The sequence below is a fragment of the Choloepus didactylus genome, chromosome 7 (assembly GCF_015220235.1).
Source record: "Choloepus didactylus isolate mChoDid1 chromosome 7, mChoDid1.pri, whole genome shotgun sequence".
In the NCBI taxonomy this organism is placed as follows: Eukaryota; Metazoa; Chordata; class Mammalia; order Pilosa; family Megalonychidae; genus Choloepus; species Choloepus didactylus.
Genome location: NC_051313.1, coordinates 109562520 through 109581378, shown reverse-complemented (window position 1 = coordinate 109581378; position 18859 = coordinate 109562520). Strand labels below are relative to the sequence as shown.

The 18859-nt window shown below is 47.0% G+C and overlaps 1 protein-coding gene across 2 annotated transcripts in view; it reads right to left on the bottom strand.

Moving 5' to 3' along the window:
• CCND3 (cyclin D3) overlaps positions 1-18212 on the bottom strand; it is an 86414-nt gene extending 68202 nt beyond the window's left edge. The window contains exon 1 of one of the 2 annotated variants that reach the window (XM_037842100.1): positions 18016-18212. The gene's annotated coding sequence lies outside the window, so the exon portion shown is untranslated. Of the gene's footprint in view, positions 1-17792; positions 17926-18015 lie in introns of those variants that run through there. The other variant, XM_037842101.1, reaches the window with a different exon arrangement.
• Between the last annotated feature and the right edge of the window lie 647 nt (positions 18213-18859).

Genomic DNA, 18859 nt, shown 5'->3' with positions numbered 1-18859 from the left:
AGTGAGTCTCCCTCCCTCACATACAGGGAAGATGCGAGGAGGGGCAGAAAACACATGGGCTTCAGTCCTAGGCCCAAGCCTTCCCCCACGGCACACTGGCCCTGTAACTAGGGCACATCTCCTAGTCTCTCGAAGCCTCAGTTTCTTCCTTTATGAAATGGGTTTGTAATCATCATTTGCAGGCTTGTGGAGAGAATTTGTGATTGCATGCTAGTGACTGCCCTAGCAGCGTGGCTGGCACCCAGTGGGCACTCACTAAACTGTGGCTGTTGTCAGCACAGTGGGAAAATTGAGGACACGTTGGAGGAGAGACCTGAATGAATCTTGCCGACGGAGAGTGGAGAGGAAGGGGCTGGGGAGAGAAACTGCAGTCATAAAGAGGAAGAGAAGAGGCAGAGCTGGATGTAACACCGCGGAAGGGGAGAGGGCTCGGCAATGGCCATGCTGAGCTAGAGTGGGGTGGGGGCACATGGCTGTGCAGCCATCAGAGGCCTCTGGCTCGCACGATCCCTTTGCCCATTTCCCCGGGTCTCCATCCTGGCCCTTCTGCCTGGGTGTGCCACCCTCACCACCACTACCACTGTGGCCACACTGTCAGCTGCTCCTTCTTGCCTCATCTTCCTTCCTGCCTCTGATATGGCAGAAAAGGGGATGGGAAGCAGCTGCCCTGTCCAGCCACCTCCCCTACCCCTGTAGGCTGGAGCTGCCCAGGGTGGTGGTGAAGAGCTCGGCCTCTGGAGACAGACAGCCTGGGTCCCCTTCTCAGCTCTAGCTCTGAAGAGCTGGGTGACCTCCGTGAGTTGTATGCCTTGCCTACAGCTTCAGCTTCCTCATCTGTACGGTAGGAATAACATGGCTTTTGAGAGGAATGAATGAGATCCCGGGTGGTAAGTGCCTAGCACAGTGTCTGGCGTACAGCGCGTATTCAAGAAATGCTAGCTCTTCTCCTGGCTGGCTTCCTGGGCGTGTAACCTGCGCCATCAAACAGGACCCTGTGCTCAGAAGGGCCCCACACTTGGATTAATGATATTGTCATCGTCATCATCATTGTGAAATTCTTAATAAATTTTGAACAAGGGGCCCTTCAAATTATGTAGCTGGTCCCAGCTATTATTAGCACACATTTACTGAGCCTGGCTGTAGACCATGGGTGGCCAGGGGGTGGCTCTACAAGGGAGGAGATGCCCAGCACCTTGGTGGGAGATATTAGATTAGATGGCCTTGGCGGCCACCAGGAAAGCATTTAGGTAGAAAGATGTGACACCACGCCAGGGTGCCAGCAGTTAAGCACTAAAAGGGTAGTAAGACCCCTATATACACTCTTGCTGGGCCTGGGAGGGGTAGGTTTGTGGTGACCTGCTTCTGACAAGCAGGCCAATGGGCAGCATCTGGAGCTCCCACTGCCTCCCCCTCCCAACCATGTCCTCACCAAGGGCAAAGATGCCCAACAACCTCAGGGCAAACACCCACCCATCTGCTGCCTGGATTTGATCCTCTGTATGCCCAGGACAGAGGCCATGTATGAGCTCAGGAGTACAGAAGTTACATCCACAGAGTCCCTCCATCTTAGAATGTGGAGGGAACCAGGGCTGCCCCGGATGCCCCTCAGTGCTCAGGTCCAGTGGAGTCTCATAGCTCGGGTTGGAACCGGCTTGCGGTGGCACAGGAGAAGGGGTGTTAATTACTACTTGTAGTGGCCGAAGGGGTTGGCCCAGACCCATGAGATGGGAAATACTGGCTCCTTCTACCCCTCAAGATTTTGAATCCCAAAGTTAGCATGTTTAGAAAATAGTCTGGAGTCTTTGGGGCAGTGCCTTGAACCCTCAGGAGAAATGGTGGCTTGCAGGGAGTTCCTTTGAGTTGGGGGCACCCCTGGCACCATGATGAAGAATGGCAGCCCAGAGAGCTGAGCTGATCTTTGCAGACCCAGGCTCTCCCCCACCCTCCTGCCCCTCCATCCCACATTGCCCCAGGTCCTAACTCAGCTTCCCCAGACCTACCATCTAGGCCCGGCCCTCTTCTCTCCCCAGGCCCTCCTGGAGAGGCCTGGGGAGAGTCTGAGGGTTGTCTAGCCTGGCAGGTGGAGCCAGGCCCTAGAAGAGGCCCCTCTCCATCCGCCTCCAACCACCTGTCCTGAATCCTCACTCCCTTCCAGACAGCTGGAGAGCAGCCCCAGGGCCTCTGGCTGAGGGGGGAGAGGGGGCTGTGTTATAAGGATGGGGAGGCCGGGTTCTAAGAGAGCCAAAGCTGGCAGGCTGGCAGGGAGGCCCTTCTCGCTGATGGGGGTGCTGAGTGTCTGAGTAAGGGTGGAGGCACTTAGGAGAAGTGGGAATTGGGGGTGGGATCACAGATGGAATGTGGAGTTCATTCTCCTGGGGGCCCAGCTGTTTATTTTGATCTACTCTGTCAGCTGCTGTATATTCCTTATCTTGAGGCTCAACCAGCCCTCCCCGCCTTCTCTGTCCTAATGACTGAACTGGGGAAGGCAGATACAGTGGGACATGTTCCTGCCCCAGGCTCCCACCACTGCTCCAGGCTGCTGAAAGGGACAAGGAGAAAGCAGGCCTCAAAAAGAAATAACTACAAATGAATGTCAACCATGCAGAGTATTGAAAAGAGGGATGGTATTTGGGAAAAAACATAATCAAAGCAAATTGGAGTCTATGGTCCACTAAATGTAACAAAGGCAATATACCAAAGCTAAATGTGTATGAGAGGGGGATATAAGGGAGGGATATGGGATTCTTGGTAGTGGTGTTGTTTTCTGTCCTTACTGTTATACTGTACTGTATAACATTTTATTTTTCTTTTTATCTTTTATTATTCGCTTAAAAAAAAACATTTTTTTTCATAGTAATCAATATGTTCAAGTGCTGACTGTGGTGATAAATGTACAACTATATGATGATACTGTGAACAACTGATTGTACACTGTGGATAATTGTATGATAAGCGAATATATCTCTATAAAATTGTAGGAAAAAATATAAATAGGGGTAAAAGTGCTGGAGAAAACATGGAGAGAGGGATGTACCTATTTACTGTTGATGAGGAGGCAGAATGGTGTAGCCTTTCTGGAGGTCAGTGTAGTGATTCCACAAGAAGCTAAGTGTGTGGGGGCCATAAGATCCTACAACCTCATCACAGGGTATGTACTTGGAAGATCCGAGAGCAGAGACATGAATGGACATTTGCACACTGGTGTTTATGGAGGCAGTATTCGTGATTTGCAATGGGTGGAGGTGGCCTAAGGGTACACTGAGTGAGGAACAGAATGGTGAACTGTGGTGTATGCACACAATGGAATATTGAGCAACTACGAGAAGGAGTGAAGTTGTGAGATACCCAACGAGGTGAATGGATTCTTTAGACAGAATTTTGAGTGAAATATGCCAGAAAAAAAGGCAAACACTATAATGTCTCACCAATATGGACTAACTACAATGTGTAAACTCAGAATTGAATCTTAGAGCACAGCATATCAGGGGAATGATAATTGTAATGGTCCCTAGATTGTAAGCTCTTACAGCAGTCACATCTATTCCTGAATTGTAGTGGTAATCTATAAACTCTGAGATGCTGATCCCTTTGTGTATAACCTGATTGGTCTCTGGAACACTGGGTATCTGTGTGACACCTGAAACTCAGAGCTAGAACTCCGCAGATATGAATGTCAGTATTAACACATACAGCACCAGTTAAAAAAAAAAAAAGCTGAAAAAGAGCCCAGACTTCGATTACAGATATGAATGAAGTAGGTCTGGTTAAGACTAGGGCAAATCAGGCCAAAGGGTAAACGTTGAAACTGACTGTGTTTTAAAACTTCAACTTCCATGTGAGACCAAGGGAAGAAATGTTTATTTGGTCCTGGATTTATATTTTCTAAACAATATAACTTCTACAGTCAGTTTGTTCAAACATCACAATTACATGGAACTTTGAATAGGAAGAGAGATATGGTAGGTTTGTATAGGTTACAGTGAAATAGCGACACATCCCAAAGTAATTTGGGCAGAGAATAAAATATATGCAGGGCCCCCCTGAGGAGCTGGGGGAAAATGTGGAGGTGTTGGACTTCCTCACCTGGATTGTTGCTGATGTTCTCACAAACATTGAGGACTGACAGCTTGGTATGCCGAGCCCTCTGTCTTGGCGTTTGCCCTTATGAAGCTCGTTACTGCAAAGGAGAGGCTAAACCTGCTTATAATTGCGCCTAGTCTCCCCCTGAGTGCCTCTTTGTTGCTCAGATGTGGCCCTCTCTCTCTCTAGCTAAGCCAACTTAGAAGGTGAACTCACTGCCCTCCCCCCACATGGAACCTGACTCCCAGGGGTGTAAATCTCCCTTGCAATGCAGGATATGACTCCCGGGGATGAATCTGGACCCGGCATCGTGGGATTGAGAACAACTTCTTAACCAAAAGGGGGATGTGAAATGAAACAAAATAAAGTTTCAGTGGCTGAGAGATTTCGAATGGAGTAGAGAGGTCAGTCTGGTGGACATTCTTAAGCACTGTATAGACAACACTTTTCAGGTTTTAATATATTGGAATAGCTAGAAGTAAATACCTGAAACTACCAAACTCCAACCCAGTGGCTTTGACTCTTGAGACGATTGTATAACCATGTAGCTTACATGGGGTGACAGTGATTGTGAAAACCTTGTGGCTCACACTCCATTTATCCAATGTATGGATGGATGAGTAGAAAAATGGGGACCAAAAAAAATGAAAAATAGGGTGGGATGGGGGGGATGATTTGGGTGTTCTTTTTTACTTTTTTTATTCTTATTCTGATTCTTTCTGGTGTAAGGAAAATGTTCAAAAATAGATTGGGGTGATGAATGCACAACTATATGACAGTACTGTGAACAGTTGATTGTACACCATGGACGATTGTAAGTTATGTGAATATATTTCGATAAAACTGAATTTAATCAAAAAAACGTAAAAAAAAAAAATAAGAAAAAAAAAATAAGAAAAAAAAAAAAACTGCCCCATGCTTCAGACCCACTCTGTAGCCCTCCAGGGGTACCTGGGTTTTGAAAGTGAGTCATTTATCCCCTCACCTGGTTTCATCCACCCCCAACTGCCACAACCACTGAGCTGGTCACCCCAGAGTTGCCTAAATAGTTTCACAGTTTTAGTGATGCCTGAGGGCTTAAGATGGTACTGGCTTAGTCGGGAACTTGGAGCAGAGGCAGCTGTCACCTCCCAGCCCATACCAGTCTCCCCTCCGGGGACTTCACACACTATTCCTATCAAGATTAAACTCTGCACATACTGGCTCCAGTGAGATGCTACAAAAATAAGAAGTCTGATTTTCCACGTACTTACGGAAACATCTTGTGACTTGTTTTTGTGTTTTTCATGTTATTACAGTACCAGAACATTTGGAAAAAGGGAAAAAAGTAGAAAAACAAAATTACCCATAGTTCTACTACCCAAAATATTCTGGTGTGTTTCCTTATAGTCTTTTCTCTTTCTCTGTGTGTGTGTGTGTTGTGTACAAAGATACCATATGCATAATTTTGCATTCTAGTTTTTTCCTTAACATTACCACATAAGGGATTTTCATGTTAACACATTTTTGCAATTGACATTTTTAATGGCTACCTAACAATTCATTTACAGATACGCTAGAATTTGCTTAACCATAATCTACCAGGAGCCATTTTAGTTGTTCCAACTTTTTGTTACTGTACATAACACTTTGATGAAAATCTTCATAGACAAAGTTTTTTCTATATTTAGAATTATTTAATTAGGATGGAGACTTGAACGTGCAGTTACTAAGTCACAAGGTCAGAAAGAATATTCTGGAGGCATTTGATTTTGATACCCATCATCAAATTGCTTTCTAAAGAGAGTTTACCACATGACAAAATCACCCGCAGGACAAGAACACATTCATTTAGAGCCACTGTTGTATAATGACACCACTTACTATTGTGTGCTTTTATGTGCCTAAATCATGTTACTTTTTGTAGACTTTTCTTTTTTTAGTTCTTTTTGGGGAATTTCCCCTCCCCTATGGTAAATCCAGGGGGCAGCCTGCCTGACTTCCACTACTGAAGCTGGAGCGGCCGTTCCCACCAGGCACAGCTGGGCAGGGTCAGCTGCTCTGTCAACTTGGAGTTCTCTCTTCCCAGCCCTCGGGCACTTTGTCAGTTTTTGCAGGGTTTCCAAAACGTGGTTCTCCAGCCTTCTTGCTGAGTCCGAGTTCCTGACCTTTCTCCAACAAAGCCCCTTTGCCTTATGTTGAAGAGTTTCTATTGCTAACAGAAACTTGAGAATCCGGATACCTCATCAACTTAGTGTTTTTCAGATTTCAAGTCAAGATGCTTTACTGGGTCTTGAAATTATGAAGCTTAGTCACAACCAGCTTTTTTTTTTTAATGACATAAAAGAATAGAATTAAAAAGATAATATACCTTATTCTACTTTAGTTTAATGCTGTCTTTCCTTTTGTTGCTTTCTAGCTGTCATGTTTTTTTTTCTCTCTTTCTTTTCTCTTTTGTCCCTCTACCTTCTTTGACTCTTTCTCCTTCTTGGTGGAAGAAATGGAGATGTCCTTATATAGATAGTGGCGATAGTGCTGAATACATAAATACGTGACTATACAGGGAACCAACGATTGTTTACTTAGGACAGAATGTATGGTATGTGAACAAAATCATCTTAAGAAAAATGGATTGATGAAGAAACCTTGAAGGCACTATATTGAGTGAAATAAGACACACATATAAGGACAAATATTGCAGGGTCTCACTGATATGAACTAATTATAATATGTAAACTCATAGACATGAAATATAAGTTACCAGGATATAGAATGAGGCTAAAGAAGGGGGAGCAGTTGCTTATTATGAGCAGAATGTTCAACTAGGGTAAACTTAAACGTTTGGAAATGGACAGAGGTGATAGCATGTGTGAGAATAACTAACAGTGCTAAAAGGTGTGTGAAAGTGGTGGAAAGGGTAAGCTCAGAGTCATGTATGTCACCAGAAGGAAAGTTGGAGGCTAAAAGATGATAATGTATAAAACAGTGAATCTTGTGGTGGACAATGTCCGTGATTAACTGTACAAATATTAGAAATCTCTCTCATGAACTAGAACAAATGTATGACACTATAACTAAAAGTTAATAATAGAGGAGCATACAGGAAATATATATATATATACCTATTGCAAACTATATACTACAGTTAGTAGTATTTTAACATTCTTTCAACATTAACAAATGTACTATACCAAAACCATGAATCAATAATGGAGGGGGAGTGGTTAGGGGTATGGGAGGATTTGAGGTTCCTTTTTTTTCCTTTATTTCTTTTCTGGAATAATGAAAATGTTCCAAAAATTGAAAAAAAATTAACTGTAGCAACAGATGCACAGCTATATGATGGTATCATGGACAACTAATTGTATACTTTGGCTCTTTGGATAATTGTATGGTTTGTGAACAATCTCAATAAAAACAAACAAACAAACAAAGATAATATAAAAAATGCACCATCCAGGGGTTTGGGGGCTGGGAAGGGTTGAAGGGGTACAGCACAGGGCATTTTTAGATCAGTAAAACTATTCTGTATGATACTGTAATGGCAGATACATGACATTATGTATTTGTCCAAACCCATAGAACTGTACCACACAAAGAACAAACCCTAATGTAAACTATGGGCTTAGTTAGTAATAATGTATCAGTATTGGCTCACCAATTGTAACAAATATACCACACCAATGCAACATGTTAATAACAGGGGACTGAGGCCAGTGGGTGGAGGGGGAGATGGGGCATATGGGAACTCTCTGTACCTTCTGCACAATTTTTCTGTAAACATAAAACTACTCTAAAAAATAGCCTGTTTAAAAAAAAAAAAGGAGCATTATCTGTGGTAAAAGTAATATTGTGGTAGTAAAGGTATTTACTATTTACGTAGTAAAGGCATTTGTTTGTTATATATATGCATGTGTATAAATGTTTGCATGCATGTGTATAAAATGGGTTGAAATGAAAATATTTCCAGTTTTGAAAAACATTGCCCTAACAGGACTTGAGTTACTAAGAATGATTTTATATTTCTCCCCACCTCTTGAGTACCTAGCAAAATGCACTTCCCTGCCAAGAGAAATGTGTATTTCAAAGTCCACCCTCTAATTACCCCTATCGACATCCTCCCCCACACCTTTTACTTAATGATACTTAATGATAATGGACTTCTTTTCCTTCTGACTTTTAAATTTCTGTTATGGTATGAACATTTGGCCAGTCATCCGGGCTGAAAGAATTTAGCGTGGTCCTTGATCACTCTCCTTCATTAATTTTCTGAGCACACCGAAACAGACATGAAAGCAGCAAATGACATCACAGTCCAGTACATGTTTCATCGTGGAGGTGTACGTGGTGCCCAAGAGGGAAAGGGCAGAGTAATTTCACAAATGATGCTTCATACCTTCCTTCCAAATAATTACCAAGTTCTGTTGTTTGTACCTTCAAACACTTTGCCAAATCACTCCCTTGTTTCCATTTCTACTGGCGTCACCCTAGTTTCAATTCTTTTTATATTTTGTATAGACGCTCTCTTGCCAGTTCTATTATTCTACTGTTGCCCTAGAAATTGTCCTTCAACAGCTCTGATTATGTCACTTCCTTGCTCGGAAGCTTTCAATAGCTGAATAAAGCCCAAACTCCCCAACCCAACACTCTTGATTCGGCTTCTTCACCATTGCCCCCAATTTTCTTTCTATGTCCCACTAGACCAGCTGTTCTCTAGACTAGGCCATCAGCAAAGTCTTCCCTTTTCCAACTATGGATCTGTATGAGGTAGATTTTCTTCATATACATCAACCAAAACAACATATTCCAATAGCCTGAAGCAGAAGCTGTCCATGAGACTCCAGCTGTCTTCTACTAAGATATTAAGAGATTTGCAAAAATGTAAAGCAAGGCCATATTTCTCTCTAAAATTCTGAGTGACTTATTAAGTTATTTTTCATTAAAAATATGTTATTTATATCAACATGCAATGACTTTTTCATTGTTATTTTAAAGGAATTCACAATTTAAAAAACATCTTATTTTAAATTTTGTATTAGCAATTAAATATCAATAGCTATAATCTTCAAAAACTAAAGCTCTTTGGGGTCTTCAATAATTTTTAAGGGTGTAAACAGTTTCTGAGACAAAAAACATCTGAAAACTGCTGCACTAGACTGACGTGCAGAAGCCTATAGGATCTCTAAAATGCCCTATTCTCTCCGTTCCTTACCCTAACTCACATTTTACCTCTCCACCAGGGTGTGCTGCTGAATTTTTTAAAAACCATTAAAAAATAGCAAGAAGTGGTCATGTTAAGAATAATTATTGCGATAGAAACAAAAATAATAATGAGAAATAGCCATGAATTATTTTAGAAATAATCAGTAATAATACAGAAAAAGAAATACTAGTAATTGTCATAAAAATAAGAATAGAAAAATGATGCCTATAATGTGGCTTTCTACAAAAACCTAGAACAGTCAGAAAAATAAAAAGGCACAAAAGCAGCCACCATTTTAAATTGCTATGGAATAACTTCTCAGGAGGTCCACTCCTTCTTCATTTTCCCAGATGCCACCTCTGAGAAAAAATTCCTGGTTAAACCATCCTAAAGCAGCTGGTCCTTCCTCCAGATTTCCACAGTGCCATCACTCGAACCTTTTTGGCGGCACAGCTCACCGATGGGATGGTGCTGGGGTGGGCTGCATACTAAAGCACTAACTTCACAAATTCAGTGACATCTACTGGAGAAGTCACCAATCAATCATAGAACCCTACATACTTTTTTATACAATGTGGTCCTTTAACCCCTCGTTGAACCTAACGCTCAACCAAAGACTCAGCCATCTGCTCCAACGATGGAGGGAAAACTGGCTATGCTGGAGATTCCTAGAGATGGGACAGAATACCTAAACCATGTGAACCATGTTTTGTGAGCAATCTAAGGAGACGTCAATGGTAATTTTGATATATACATACATGCATATGTGTGTGTGTGTGTGTGTGTGTGTGTGTGTGTGTGTGTGTGTGTTGTGTTTTTGCATTTTGTGTTACACTGCCCTTGAACTCAAGCATAAATGTGGCTCCATCGTAAGTGAGGAATAGACAAGGGAAGGTTCCAAGGCCTCTGAGACTCATAGATGTTGGGTGATTATATGAGGTAGGTGAGCCCAGGAGTCCTAGACCTATGCAGTCCTGTTCTCCGGACAGGGTGCGGCAATGACTCTGGGCCAGGGGAGCTGCCCACTGCTGGGTGGAGTAGCTGAGGCCCCAGTCTTCACTTGAAAGCCAAGGTCACTGGTCTAGTACAAGAAACCACCTTAACCATCAACTCCAGAGCTACAGCCCTGGTGTTATGCTCCTGCCATAGTCTTGGAGGAGAGAGAGCAAGGAGAAATGAGCACTGCAGGGGGAGATGGAGGAGAGGCTTGTTTGCACCATCACCGCAGTTGGGGCGATAGGGTCGGGCTGATTCATCCAGAGCTCCCCAGATATGTCAGGCCCAGCCCCACCTAGCGAAGCTCACATTCACCACCGCCCACTCCTTCCCAGGTGGTGTACATCTGACCCATGTGCTGGGGCAGGGCCAGGCCATCCTTGCTCCTTTCCTTCCATCTTGCTTGGCTTGGTGGAAGCCCTGAAGCCCCAGCCAGGATTCTGAGGGTCCGGGATGCTCTGGGCTTGGATGGGGGTACTGGCATCGACACCCCATCACAACTCCACACACACATGCTGGTCATACACAAATACACCATCATATACAGAGGCAGGTCAGGGCCCACCAGCCTGCTCTTTCTGTCCTCAGACTGTTTTGGGGACAGACAGTATCTCAACTGGGAACCTGGTGTCTTCTCACACTCCCCATAATGGGTGGGTGCACACATGCACACACACGTGTGCACACACACAGTGTGCAGGAAAAGTCTGACTCAGGACGGAATTCTTTTGGCTACCAGGCTCTCAAAACTGACGAGCTGTATGACCTTAGGCAAGTTACTGACTTTCTCTGTGCCTCAGTTTCTTCATCTGTAAAATAAAGAAACCTCGTAGGATTCTTGTAAGGGATAAATAATGAGATAAATATACATATTTATAATAAATTTACTTATTTATAAATAAAATCATACGGATACAGAAACTATACATATATATAAAATATATATGCAGGCAGTAGACTGGTAGCTGGCACATGGAAGTGTTGTAAAAAATATGCTATTATTATAACCAACATCTTCATCACTGCCACATAACTGAGAAGAAATGAGGGTTCAGAGAAATCCACACAACTGATTCCCCTCGGAATACCAAAAATCACTTCCAGAAGCTGTGTCAGAGAAAAAACAAATGCAGGAGGGAAAAGGAGGATTTTGTGAGGACCACCCAGGAGCCACCAAGCTCACACCGAGTGGTTGTAAAGAGAGTTGTTTCGAGTTGAACCCAAGAGGCTGAGAACAGTAGAAAAAGACTGAGTTCTGGTGCTGCTGTAAGAAGAGAACTGGACCCACACATACGCTTGGAGGGGAGAATGGCACGTGACAACTGAGGCAGGGAACCCCTGGATTGCCAGCCAGCTGCAGCCAGAAGCCAGGAGAGTGGCACGGGACAGATGCCGCCCTAGACTTCACAGGGAGCATGGCCTGCTCGCACCTGGATTTCAGACTTCCAGCCTTCAGAGCCGAGAGAGAATATGTTTCTGTTGTTTGAAGCCAAAAAAGAAAAAGAGGACTTGGTTTCCTTGGAAACCAAGAGACTTGAAGGAAAAACTCATCCGAGTTCTAGAGGGAGAAGTCAACTCAAATAAAATACGGAGACTGCCCCAGAGGCCAGCAGGTTTGCATTATATTTAAGGAAGAAAAAGAGGGCCTGGGAGAAACCAGAACATTCTATGCCTTGGCCTGGCATATCTGAAAGTTTGTAACCCCAAGATCCTCTCTCTCCTTGTGATGAAAACACATGCCACTTTGGAGCAGGCTTCAAGTTTGTGGTTCAATAGTAAGACACTGCTTAGAGAGAAGGAACTGGAGCTGGAAGGAGAAAGGAAAACAAAGCCTTGAATCTTGGGGGCCTGCTGTTGGGAGGAAACAGCACTCCTCCCCTCCACAATCCAAGGACAGCTTTGCCAGAGAGGCATAAACCCTCTCCTGGGTCTTATTCATAGCTGACTGTTCAGCACCTAGCAGAGTGAGCTTAATAAACAGGAGACAGAGTCTGTGAGTGGCAGAGACCGGGGCAGGCAGACGATGGCCCAGTGTGCCCCATCCTCTGCCTCCTGGCTGGCCCTATCCTCCTCCCACGGCTGTTGACACCTCCAGCTGGAACCCAAGATGGGCTCTTCCTCCCAAGGCCTGCATCTGCCTGAGGCCCCTGCTCCAGCTTCCTTTCCCAGAACTCGGGGACCCCAGGGGAGGGGGGCAGGGAGAAGCAGCCGAGAGGGAAGAGGACAAGAAAGGGAGGGAGGGCCAGTTGGAGCAGACAGGGCTGGGGCCAGATCTGGGAGGTTCTGGGACAGCCCCAAGTCGAAGTTTTCTGTCCAGCCGTCTGACCACAGGCCAGATCTCATGAACCTATTTTTATTTTAGAAAATAGGGTAAAATGAAACCCTAGATGGAATGGTGAAGAAAGAAACCAGTGCTGCCTCTTTGTGAATAGCTCCCATGCCCACCCCAAGGAGCTCAGTCTGGCAGGTGAGGAGGATGATGATATGACAACAGTGGACGCATGACCTGCTGGGTGCTTTGCATAGGCTATCTCATGGGCCTGGTGAAGACCATGGGCTCTGAAGCCAGGGCACTCCAGCCCGTTACTCTCTGTGCAACCTCTTTGCACCTCAGTTTCCTCACCTGTAAAAGGATAATAATAGTACCTCTCTGTTTTGTGAGAACACAAAAGGATAACACTTATAAAGGACTTGAACGTCTGGCATATAATAAGCATTTACTAATATTAGCCATTTTAAATCCTCACAATGACCCCATAAAGTGGGCTATAGATATGCCATTTTACAGATGAGGAACCACAGCTTCGTGTAACCAGTAAGGAGCCAAGCTAGCACACAGTCCTAGGCTCTCAGCCTCTCCATGAGAGACAGCACCACTTACTGGTTACGTGCACAGACTTTACAGACAAATGGCATAGTCGGACTCCCAGCTCAGTCACTGACCAGTTGTGTGAACTGAAGCAAGCTGCTTCATTTCTTGGTGCCTTGGTTTGCACGTCTGTAAAACAGGCATATGCCACATAAGGTTGTGGCGGGGGGATTATGTGTTTCTAAGTGTCAAGTGCTTGGAACACCATGAGTTATGGCCTTGTCCTGTGGGCCTGCCTTCCATGACGATGCCTTCTGTCCACAGGGCTTGTAACTGCATTCTCCCTGTCCCTGCTCATGCTGAGCCCTGCCTGAGGTGTCCCCCAGGTTCCAGTGGTTCTGAGCATTTCTATGGGTCTGAGGGAGAAGCAAGTAGATCTGGGCCAACAAACAAGGCACTAGCAACCCCTCTCCTCCTCCTGCTTTCGGGACACACTGCCTCGGCTTCTGCTCTCCCACCTGAAGAGCGGCTATCCTGGGAGAATTTCAACCAGGGTGGGGGACCTGGTCGGGCCACCGGGGGCAAATAATTTCAGAGAGGTGGGGGCTTTTGAGGCCTCTTAAAGGAGATGACAACAGGCTCCATGACCTTTGAAAGGGTGTGACAGGCCAAGCTGCTTTAGGTACCGGGATGTGCCTGTGAGGCTGCTGGCCCTGCCCTCTGCAAAGGACATGCAGGGAGGGCCGGGGAGCGGAAAGAGAAGCTGTGGGAGGGAAGGGCTCCCTGCCCGTTCCTCGCCCTGGAGAAGGGAGGCTGCCCCGTGGCGAAGACCTGCATTTTCCGTCCTGTGCCAGGAGGCGACCTAGGAGCAGGAGCGACTCTCTGGCCCCAATGTGTAGACAACTGGGCTGGGGTGGCGGCACAGGGCCCCTGAGACCAGCTGGCTGCTGACCCACCAGGTGGAGCTCTTCACCCAAGCCAGAAGCCCTGGAGCGACACCCTGGGCAACAGCCCCACCTGGTGGACAGAGGGGCAACCACCAAGGGTCCTAGGCAGGGGGGCAAGGGGCCTCCAAGAAAGAGGGAAGCAGGTAAATAATCATAATAGTGGTTTAGAGGTAGAAGGGGCTTTGAGGTCATCTCGTTTGCTGAAGCCCCTCCTACAGCATCTGTTCAACGCACCCACAGATGGAGAACCCACTTCATCAGGAGGGTATTAGATAATTATTTGCTAGAAAGTTCTCAGGTTTTTTGGAAATATGCCTCCCTGAAATTGCCACCAGTCCCCCCATCCTCCACCCACCCTGGTGGCTTCTCAGAGCAACCTCTCAAATATATGAATACAGATGTAATATCCCTCCTAAAACTTCTCCCCATTTGCTTCAATCTTCAAGAGTTTGACTTCAACCTTTCGCCCATTGTATCTTTTTCTGGCTTGATTATCCTTTTTTTAATATATTAAATTTCCTTGGTTTCAGAAACACTCCATTTCACCCTCAGCTTTTTCTTCTCAAGACCACAGGGCCAAGGAATCCCTTCCAATTCTACCCCCAAGCCATCCCCTCCCCACACTAGCAGCATCATTTTTAAAACATCTTTAGATCTCAACTTCCCTGTTGTTCAGGGGCTGATGTGTTGGAGAAGTCAATGCTCTGATTTGGGAGTTAATTTAGAAATCAAGAGCACAGACTTTGAAATCAGATAGATCTGTTCAAATCTGTAATCTGCTACTTACTAGCTGTGTGAACTTGAGCAAAAAAAAATTTCTCAGTATTTCTGAGCTCCGGTTTCCTCATCTATAAATTGGGGATAAAGATATTTACTACCTGGGGTTGGGTGAATATTAAATCAGATAATGCAAGTAAAACACTTAGCAAGGCTCCAAGAAACATCAATCTGCTCATAAGTAGCCATTATAGCCACATTCGTCGAATTTAAGGGCTGAAGGGGGTCCTTGAGGAAGAGAAAAATGGAGGGGCAGAGGAGGAAAGGAGACTTTTGGAGTTAGTCTGCCTTTCCCAACCAGCACGAACCCCAGGTGAAACCCAGCAAATGGGTAACTTGTTCCAATCTCATTTCCAGGGTTGTCCCTGGGCACCCACTGTGATGGGGGTGGGGCACAGGCCTTGGCACCTCTTTGAAACTCAGAGGGTTTACAATTTAAATGTCTCTGAAGGCAAGATAAACACACCTACTGCTCAGCAGAGAAAGGGAAACTTGGCAGGGGGCCCAGAACTTTCCCCACCCCCAACCCTCCCTAAACTTCCTCTTGTGGTTTCTCAAGAGTACAACCTGTTCCCCGCTGCCAAGTGAGGGGCAGGGGGCTGGGGCTGCACCCCACCCTAGCAGGGAGGGAGGAAGGTATGTGTGGCAGGTAGCGAAGGAGCAGCCTGTGGGCTGTATAGTTCTGAGGGTTCACGTTCTGGTTACCTGTTATCTCAGAGTGGCCACTCTCTACCCTGTTCATACTCTCCACCCTTCACTCCTAGGATCAGCACTCCCTTCTTAACACACACCCGAAAGAGGTGATTTGACTGCAGGCAGAGAGGGACCACTGCAGGGGTTCCCCAGACCTGTGCAGGGGGCCCTTGTGAGAAACAGAGTGTTGCAGAAAGGTGATGGGAAAATGGCTGGAGCCCACGGCAATTCCGCCCTGTGGCCTGGCTCACACCATGGGCATTTTCCCACCTGCCTGGAAGGGGCAGGGTCAACTACAAAGATGCAGCTTTGGGATGCAGCAGCTTGGGGGAAAGAGAACAGGTAAGCATCTTAAGATTGCTCCTACCTCTTGAACATTTTCCCTTACTCAGCTACCAAATTGGAATCTAGAATATGAGGGTCTCCGCTATTCGTAAAGATGCCCAACAAAAGAGGTGTCTTGGTTTCTCACAACCCCAGATTCTGGCACAGCACTTCCATGTCAAGAAGTTCCTTCTTGTACCTAACCTCGGCTCCTCTTGGGTTATTTACATTCCTCCATCCTTTTGGTGGGTGAGGACTAGACAGGGAAACAAAATACACACAGGGCCATCAAGAAAGGAAACCAGCTCAGTGCAGTCCCCACAGCCCTACTCCAGGCAGGCTGCACCCAAGCTCAGCTACCAGACTACGGCCCATGCTCCTCTGTAGCACCCCAAGATTGGAGGCCTATGGACTCCCCTCAGGAAACTCCTAAGTTCTTGGCTCAAATTCATCTTCTATGTGATCAGTCAAGGAGGCAGGCTAGCCAAGTGGTTAAGACCAGGGCATCCCAAGTCAGGTAACCTGGGTTTAAATCCCAGCTCTGCCATTTCTTTCTTGTGCCCTCCTTCAGAAGATAACTTATTCTTTCTGTGCCTGAGTTTCTGTCTCTATAATGTACTCCTATCTCACAGGGCTGTAAGGAGGATTAAATGGGTTATCACACCTAAAGCACCTGGAAGAGTGCCTGACGGTGCTACATAAGCATCAGCTGTGATTCTGAGTGTCTCAGGGAAAGGAGGCAGGAAGGAGAGGGCATCAAGGCCATGGAGGCCAGGATGGTCACAGACTGGGTTCTACTAGAATTCTCAGAGGTGCTCTTGGTTCTGAGATTCAGGAGAGTCCAGGGAGAGGCTCTGACTTGTTTACTGTAATATCCCCAACACCTGGCCTGTATGGGCACATAGTATGGCCACAGCAAACAGGTATTGAAGGAATTAATGAACTAATGTGTCAATGACCTCTCAAAGGAGTCCAGGAATGGAAAGGGCAGAAGAGTCTGCAGGAAAGCAAAGGGAGATCCAGTTCTCCTCATTCACATCTGGTCCCATAGAGAACTGAGGGGTAGCATAAGGCAAGGATATGTTGAAGGATCTGGTCCCAGTATCAAGGGATGGGGAAGGGGTGCCCAGAATTGTGCGGATTTCTCCTCACCCCTGGGTGGACCCTCCCAGTTGCACTGCACTGTGGTGCTGGGAATTCCTGGATTCTTAGGAACCAGCTTAGAGACTTGCCTTTCCCAGAATTCACCCACTTCATTCCCACCACGTATTCATGCCTAGACAGTGAGTTAAAGAGAGCAGGAACTCTACCTGTCTGGTCTCCTACTGAACCCTGATGCGCGGCACTACAGTGTCCAGGACAGCTCTGTGGAAAGCATAAGTGCCCCCAAAACTTCCCACCACTTCTCTGCCTCGAGAACTCTTCATCCTTCAGAACCCATCTCAAAGGTCCTCTTCTCTGTGAAGCTTCCCCAGCCACCCCAGCCAGAGCCCCTGGCACCTGATCTCTTGTTCTCCACCCACACTGGCTTGGGTCAACAACATCATGGCACTCTCAGCACCCCACACTGTGCCAGCCATACAATGCCAGCCATACAATAGGTGCTCAATGCTTGCAAGTGAATCAATTAATGCTCCCTTGGTAACAGCAACCAATTTCTTCAGTTTTTCCTCAAAACCAGTGTTTCCTTGAAAGATACATAGGAGGCTAAAACCATCACCCGTCTATAGATCAGACACCAAAGAGGAAAGAACACTGAAGGGTCAGTCCACCCAGCCCTGTCCTCTGACCTCCCTCCCTTAGCCCTGGCTGACCGGAACACCCCAGGCTCCTGCCCACCCTGGTTCTGCCCTCCTACTCTCCCACACCCTATCTCTGAGGTATGAAGAACCGGGTCAGCCCAGTGAAGCCACTGGGCTTCCACATCAGCTTGGAGACGGGTTGCGGGCATATAGAGAATTGGGGCGCGAGTTTTCCAGCTCACCTTACCGGCTTCTCCGCCCTCCGACCCCGCGCAGGAAAACACTCAGAGGGAACTTGAGCCGAGCTTTTGGGGGCCAGCGGAGAAGTGACGAGGGCGCGGCAGCTCATAACCCACTCATCTCCGACACACCTCTCGGGGTCTCCAGCCTGAGCTTCCAAGCCCCAGCGACGGGGGGCAAAGCTGACCCCCAATCCATCCTGGCTTTTCCAGCCCCCAAGCCTACCTCCTTGGCTGGCGAGCCCCTCGGAGCACGGACAGTGGCCCAGACGCTCTCTCCCACTGCCTCTGGCTTCTGTCTTTGGGGAGGGGGCGTCGCAACCACCGGCCGCGGGGAGGAACATGCACCCCTCCCCCAGGCGCCCAAACAAAACCAGTCTCCACCCCCGCAGGGGCGGCATGTTTACAAAGTCCGCACTGCGCCGCCGACCCAGAGTTTCAAGCGGGGCAGGAAGTGGGGGAGAGCGGGCGGGGGACACAAAGGGTTTGGGTGCTCTGCTTGTCCCCCTTCCCCCATTCCCCCCTCGCGTTGCCAGGCGGCTCATCCGGCGCTGGACACCCCCGGTCTGCAGACCCCGCCCCGCGGAGTCCAGTGGGGGCGGCAAGGCAGGCGCCGCGCGGGTTTCCAGACTTCTGCCTTCTGGGCGTTAGCGACTGATCTCCACGCGCTATCCAGGAAATAAATAACATTAAGTGCTCTTTCTATCTACACGCCAGGCACTGTGACAAACCCTGTCTGTGTGTTATCTCTTCTCCTGGTATCACACTTTTACAGAATGGGAAACTGAGGCACAGCGAGGTTAGGTAATTTGGCCCGAGTCCCACGGCTGGTATGTGTTAGAATTCAAACCCAGCGTCCGCGCCCTGCCAGGTAGCCTGCAGGGATGAGCAAGGCGCGGAGTAGTCCCTGCCTCATCGAACTCCCAGCACAGCAGGGCTGATGGGCGAGTAAACCGAAAGCACAGCCGCGCGGACGTAAAGCTCTGCGAATGGGATAATCTAGGGACAGGGCTTCGCGCTGACGGCGCCTCCCGGGCTCGCCACGCCCCCACCTCCACCCCCCTCCGCAA